This window comes from Elephas maximus, chromosome 3 (genome assembly GCF_024166365.1).
Source record: "Elephas maximus indicus isolate mEleMax1 chromosome 3, mEleMax1 primary haplotype, whole genome shotgun sequence".
Taxonomy (NCBI): domain Eukaryota; kingdom Metazoa; phylum Chordata; class Mammalia; order Proboscidea; family Elephantidae; genus Elephas; species Elephas maximus.
In genome coordinates this window covers 168,365,912-168,373,020 of record NC_064821.1, presented here as the reverse complement: position 1 = coordinate 168,373,020, position 7,109 = coordinate 168,365,912, and the positions used below count along the sequence as shown (strand labels likewise).

At 42.3% G+C, this 7,109-nt stretch overlaps 1 protein-coding gene across 2 annotated transcripts in view; it reads left to right on the top strand.

Moving 5' to 3' along the window:
• Window positions 1-33: 33 nt before the first annotated feature.
• CTTNBP2NL (CTTNBP2 N-terminal like) overlaps window positions 34-7,109 on the top strand; it is a 55,811-nt gene continuing 48,735 nt past the window's right edge. For both annotated transcript variants that reach the window (XM_049880059.1, XM_049880058.1), the window contains exon 1: window positions 34-100. The gene's annotated coding sequence lies outside the window, so the exon portion shown is untranslated. The remainder of the gene's footprint in view (window positions 101-7,109) is intronic.

The window sequence follows — 7,109 nt, the reverse complement described above, 5'->3', positions numbered from 1 at the left end:
TGTCCCTTCCTGGCGGTTGAGGGGGTGGGGCCTCGGGGGCTGTGGATAGGGAGCGGGTGGCGGAGGCGGCCGGGAGCGGAGCCCGGAGCGCCGGGAAAAGGTAGGATCCCCTAATGCTGGGACTTGGTGACTGCTGGGAAACCGGGTTTCCGAGAGAAAAGCAAGGGTGGGACCCCGGTATCCTCCCGCACTGTCCCACTGCCTCTCGTGTACATCCCGGAGGGGGCGGGGCCGTCTCCTCCACCTCCCGGTATTCCCTGAGGAGGTGGCTGCTCATCCTTCGAGGGTCCTCACGGTTCCTTATTGTCCCCCGTCAGTTCCTCCCTCCTCAGAAAGGGCTTCCCTCCTGCTACCTCTCATTTAAAAGCCCTTCTCGCTCAGCGCTTCAACCTTGGAGGAGGGCTCGCCGGTTCCCATTCCCTACGCTGCCGCCCCCACTCCCATTTTGTACCCCGGGCAGCCAGACATCCCTCCCTACACCTGTCCCTGCTCGCTAGGGTGGGACCAGAGCTAGTATCGTTTGTAAGATAAAGTCAGTACATTTTAGAAAAGAGGGATGGGGCAAAGCAAAAATCAAAGACCCGACCTGGACAGCCAGCACCACGTACGAAGCGGCCCTCCCCCCCCTTCAGCTCTTCCCATCCTCCATTCTCGGATCCCCAGCCTTCTTCCAGCTGCCCGTCGGATTTGCTGTTCTGTGGCGAGTGGAGAGCTCCCCTGCTTCGGGAGTCAAGATGGACTTTTTTTAAGCTCTGGAGGAAGGAGAAATTACAACCCCCTCCCCCCATCTCAGTCTTTGTACCTTCTCTCTATTTTCTATTCCCAGCTTCAAAAGGTTTTCTAGCGTTGAGTTGTTCACTTTTGCCTTCCACCCTATTTCTTCCCTGAGAACTTGATGAAAAACCATCCTCTTGTATTTCACAGTGAGGTGGGTGTGTTGGCTATCTGCAGAATTGCCTTTGTGTGGGTAGGAATGCAGTGTGTATTGTTTGGCAACCAGTGAATAGCACAAGATTTAAGATGAAGCAGTATAGATAAGCAAATGAAAATATTTGGTCATAGGCATGAGTATCTCCTAGTCTATGGTGGGCTGGTTGTTGCTCAGGGAGACTGCACTTCACCTGGAAGGTATGGTTCTGTTGAAACAAAAGGCAGGAAGTGTTTGAAGAAAATTCAGGTTCAGACATTTAGGTTTATAAGTAATCTGGTCAGGTGGCCTTTGGTTACTCTCAACTACTCCATCTTTTATAGTGGGTTCCCCCCCTCCCCCAGGGAAAATGATACATATATGACATTGTTGACTGGTTTTACATGACCCATAGCATCTAACAAAAATATTAAAAAATATATATATATATAAAAAAAAATTTATAGGGGACAAAAAATAAGAGCAATTTTTAAGTCGCAGAGATGAGGGTAAATAAAGGCGAGGTAAGCTCCAGTTATTCACATGCCTCTGTAGTATGTTCATAAAGACTTTGTTAAGCTGTTCTTCATTTCAGCAGGGGCTAAGTATTGATGGCTTTTGGTCCAGTGTTAATGCCCCTGAATCCCCAGTAATCACCTATGGGTGCCTGTTACCAATTGCCGTCAAATGGACTCCAACTGACAGCAACCTTGTAGGACAGAGGAGAACTGCCCCGTACGGTTTCCTAGGCAGAAATCTCTACGGGAGCAGACTGCCACATCTTTCTCCCCTTGAACAGCTGGTGGGTTTAGACCTCTGACCTTTCTGTTAGCAGCTGAGCATTTAACCACTGTGCCACCGGGGCTCCTTACCGATGGATAGTGCTTTCATATATTAAAATTAACCATATATTAAGCAGTTTTCTTTTTTGCTTTCAATCAGAAGTCCCTCTCACTACTGTTACCTGTAAAAACCAAACCCATTGCCATCGAGTTGATTCCAATTCATAGCGACCCCACAGGACAGAGTAGAACTGCCCCACAGGGTTTCCAAGGAGCAGGAGCAACTGGTAGATTCCAAATGCTGACCTTTTGATTCGCAGCCAAACAGCCAAGCTCTTAACCACTGCACCACCAGGCCTCCTCTGTTATCTAGAGCCAAAGCTAATCTCAATAACATGCAAAGAGTTGAAATCATAGAGGGTGATTGTAGTGGCTGTTGTCTTTTACCTTCCTGATTAGACTTCCTGAAGGTAATTATTTTTAATAGTTAAGTTTCGAAGTTTTCAGAGCCACACTTGGTGCTCACAGATCTGTGTAGTGATTATTCCCAGATCTACAATAAGAAAGCATAAAAGAGAAGCTATGTGTGGGGTCTCCCCAGCTAACACAGCAATAGCAGTAGAAAAAACTAAAGCAGAACAGGAAACTCTAGAAAGATATATCTTGTTACATGAGCAGAGAACAGAAAATAAACTAAGAGACTAGAGAATCCAAAGTAGTGGTAATTGCCAGGGCCTTCACGGGCAGAGAAGAAAAAGTAAACAATGCTCTTCGATTATTTGGCACGATAATCAAGACCCGTTGGGTACACCCTGGTGGCACAGTGGTTAAGAGCTCAGCTGCTGACCAAAAGTTTGGCAGACTGAGTCCACCAGCTACTCCTTAGAAAACCTGTGGGGCAGTTCTACTCTGACCTATAGGGTCACTATGAGTCGGAATCGACTCAATGGCAATGAGTTTGGTTTTTGGTTTAGTTGGATAGACTTAAGTAATCTCTTATTTTTCGACACCTGTTTGGTCATGAAACCCTATGGGGCAGTTCTACTGTGTCCTATAGGGTCGCTATGAGTTGGAATCGATTCAACGGCAACGGGTTTTTTCGGTTTGGTTTGGTCATGAGGAGCCCTCGCAGCACAGCGGTTAAAGCACTCGACTGCAAACCAGAAGGTGGGTGGTTTGAACCCACCAGATGCTCCACAGGAGATAGATGTGGCAGACTGCTTCCATAAAGATTTACAGCCCTGGAAACCCTACGGGGTAGTTCTACTCTATTGACTCCAAGGCAGTGGGTTTGGTTTAGTCATGTTAGATGAAGAAAAGCATTGTATGCAGAGAAACTTTGTGTATATGTCTAATCTGTCTCATTAGATTATGAATTCTTGAAGGGCAGGAGTAGGATTTCCCCCATCTTTTTATCTTTTGCAGTGCCTAATATTATGGTATGGCTTAATGGATGTTTGTTGTAGTTAGTTTGAAGTTGTCACCTTAGGGTAGACTAGAAAGATAATGGATGCACTGATAAGATATAGCACATTTTGTTAGCATGAATAATCTACTTTTTGTTTTGTTTTAACTTTACTTTTCCTATCTGATGTTTTATGAAACTCTTAAATCTTAAGTGACTCTAAAACACTGAATTTTTTATGAGAAAATATCAGCTGGTTAGATAATATAATATTGCTGTCATGAAATTTGAATGTAATCAGTTCTAATCATTTCAGGGTTTTCTTTGATTTTTCTAAGAATCTGACCTGATGGGAACGAAGTGAATTTAGAAGAGCATACTAGGAACTAATTGTTCGCTGATTTTTGTTTAAGAACGGTTTCTTAGTGTTTGGTTTTGACAAGCTACTGATCTACTTGGGGATTTTTTTTTTTTTTTAATAGAATTTTAGTTGATTTTGTGCTTTACTAAACTAGCACTAAATATATGAACAAGGGCACAGAACAGAATGGGGTGCCTGAATGAAATCATACAGGCTGATTATGGTGGTCACGACACATTCGTTCTATGGTGGATTTGAGTGTTGACAGAATCAGATTTGCAGTCCTGCCAATTAATTTGCAGAACTGGATTGGAATTTTTAACTTTTCTGAGTGAAAGAGAATTGTGTTTCTAGGGGTTGCCATTGAGCTGGTGTTGGGCAGCATGAGACGAGAAGCAGAGACTGATTTCTAGAGGAAACTCGCCCAGTCTCTAGTGGCTGACCCCAGGAGTGGCAGCATGTCAGCCTGTTTCTAAAGGTCACTTGCTCTTATTTCCTGAATGTTTTATTACTAATAACTAAAAATCAAGTCTTCCAAGTTATAGTTCAAAGTGTTTCAATAAAAAAAAGACCTTATTTGTTGTTAGGTTATATAGGATGGTAATTTACCGCACAGACTTAGAGGTAAACCTGGGTTCAAATCCCAGCTCTCCTACTCTGCTCCTTCACTGTGACCCAGGGTAAGAACGCAGAGTTCCCTGTATTCACTGTGCTCCAGTTTCCTCAGCTCTGGCATGGAAATAATGGTATATACTTCTAGAGTCCATAAGCTAATATATATAAATCATAAGGCAAGGTGCCCAACATGTAGAAGGCACTCAATAATTGGTAGGTATTATTGCCCTTATTAGCATGTGAGTTAGAGACTTTAATATTAAATATTCTTTTATTCCTTCAGCATTTTAACAAAGGTGAACGAGTAATATCTAATTTTAGTTACAATTGGTTTTGTTTTAAATTTTTCAATATATAGCTAAAATTCCTAAGTAGGTAAGAACGCTTTCATATAACACGATCTCAGATATCTCAGATCCAAGAATTTCTAGGAAGCTGTGTACCTGTCTTGGAGTGTGTGTATGTTTAATAATTTTGTCATGCAAATTATCCTTCTTGAATTTTTTTTTTGAGGGGGGAGGAGTAAAGGCAAGGCATTCAACCTACTGATGTCTTCTGTCTGAATTGCCAGTTGCTCAACTCCAAGTTCTAGTCTCCAAAGTACCTCCATCCTGAATGGCATGTAGATAGTTTTGTGGATACTGTGATGACTGTGCCAAGTTGTACCTTCTTTGAGATTTAAGGGATTTTCAATGGTAATTTTGATTAAAAGCAATTTTTGCCTTACTTTTGAAGGCAGCTTCCTTCCATCTCCCCCCCAAGTAAATAGGAGCAGTCAAAATGGTGGAAGGTGGAGGGGAGAAAACATGGATAGGGGAGTTAAGAGTAGAGGAGGGGGAGGCTAGGATAGGGGCTTGTGGATTGAGAAAAACAGAACTACAAGCAGGCACTGAAGTAAAGAATGCGGTAATATGGCTCCTCGCTGCCAAGTATTTACAAGTTATATTTCAAGTACAAAGCCAAAGCCTCCAATCTAAATGTGTTCTTTGCTGCTGAGTGAATCCTTTCTGACTTCTGGAGCCACAAAGAATGTAATCCTTAATTGTTACTAAATTTAATAGACAACAAAACAGGAGAGAGCAGGATGACTGGATTTATAGACAACAAAGACTCCTGGGGAAGGCTAGGCTGAATCTGCCCTATTAGAAAGGTGAGAGCCAGGGCAGAAGGAGAACAGAAAAGAGAAGTGGAGATGAATTATTTTAATAAGAGGGAAGAATGATAAATTATAAAAAAAAAAAAAAGAATGAGGGATAACTGGCAGGAAAGTTGTAGGAAAAACAGAAACACTAACTTTGTTGTTGTTGGGGGGTGGGGGTGATGCCCCTTACTTGGTTTTTGCTGACTAGACATTTCTGTTGCAGCAACTTGTATAGGAGCAGTGCCAGAACCAAACTGGTTCCTAACTGGTTTAATATTTTGGGAGGCAAATGATCTGGTCCAGTCCTGTATATCAGCTTTCTGTTGCTTCTTGTCCTTAAAATTGAGGACACAGAAGAAATTTTCTAAAAAGGTGCTACCCGCAAAAGCTTCTCCACTGTTAAGCCCTTAGTCCTCGCCACACTGGCTGACACTTAACATGTTCCTCTTAGGGGTCTGATTATTTCTCATTCAGCGTGTCTCACATCATGCTCATCATTTCCCTTCCAAAAACCAGTTCCCTTTCTAACATCCCTGTTTCTGTCTGTAGCATCATCATTCTAGTCAACCAGTCTCAAAACCTAGCTGAGCTGGGATCATTTCCCCTCTTACCTCCCTAAATGGAATCAGTCACCAAGCTACTGTAAATTCTTTCTTTTTAATGTTTCTTGTATCAGTCTTTTCCATTGTTATTGTCACCATCTTAGTTCACACATTTTTTTTCCTTTGCATCACACCTGGACTGTTAAACTTTACTCCCAACTGCCCTTTCTGCCTCCAGTTTCTCTTCAGTCAAGTCTGCTGTGTACCTCAAGCCTTGTTGTTGTTGGCTGCTTTAACCTTCCTAAAACTATGCTTTTGTTATATTCACCTGGTTAAAAATGTTTAGTGGCTTCTCATTTTCTAAAAGATAAAGTCCAACTTAGCTGGAATTCAAGGCTCTGTACATTTCTTTCCAACCTTGTCTAGATTCAGCCAGCATTTTTTTAGTTTCCCCTTTATACCAGAGAAAACCCTGGTAGCACAGTGGTTAAGAGCTACGGCCGCTAACCAAAATGTCGTTGGCGGTTCGAATCTACCAGCCACTCCTTAGAAACTCTATGGGGCAGTTCTGCTCTGTCCTGTAGGGTCGCTGTGAGTCGGAATCGACTTGACGGCAACAGGTTTGGTTTTTCGGTTTGTTCCAGAGACTGCTAGGTGCTGAGATTCATCAAGCTAGGTAAGACAGAGTAATTGTCTAGAAGAGTTCAGAGTCCTATGAGATAGAAGATATATAAACAGATGAATGGATACAATAGAATATGATAACTGCTCCTGAGTTAGTGTGGATGTGTATCCGTTATGCATTTGACATAATGTAAAAAATAACTGATATTTTTAGAAAACCCATTACAAGTCATTACAGGTTAAAATTATGACTTAGTGAAAATGCAATAGAAGCAAAGGTATGCTTTTCCTCTATATGCTAAAGGCACAGAAGGTTAATTTATGCAGAAGAGTATCCTTTTTCTTTTCCCAATTAGCGTGCAGATATCATTGGCCTGGATATGTGTTGTGTATGTCCCAAAGCTGACTTTCCCAGGAACTGTCCAGGCTGTCTCCTCCTTGGATCTGATCAACCCACCAAGTCAGAAGGAGTAAACTTATTTTGATTTCTAAATCAGACATGAATGATAGACAGTGGCAACCCATTGGAAAAAGGAAATCATCATTCCTTTCAGATTAAACCATATGTGTGCCCAAGGGATGAGAAATGAGAGAACTGACCAGCCACAAACTCATTTAAACCATGCAGCATCCTGTTAGAGTGTTTTGTTAGCCCCATTTTATAGAAGAAGAATTTAAAGATTAAGTTGATATGTCAGAGCCAGGATGCAAACCCAGGTCTATGGCACTCCA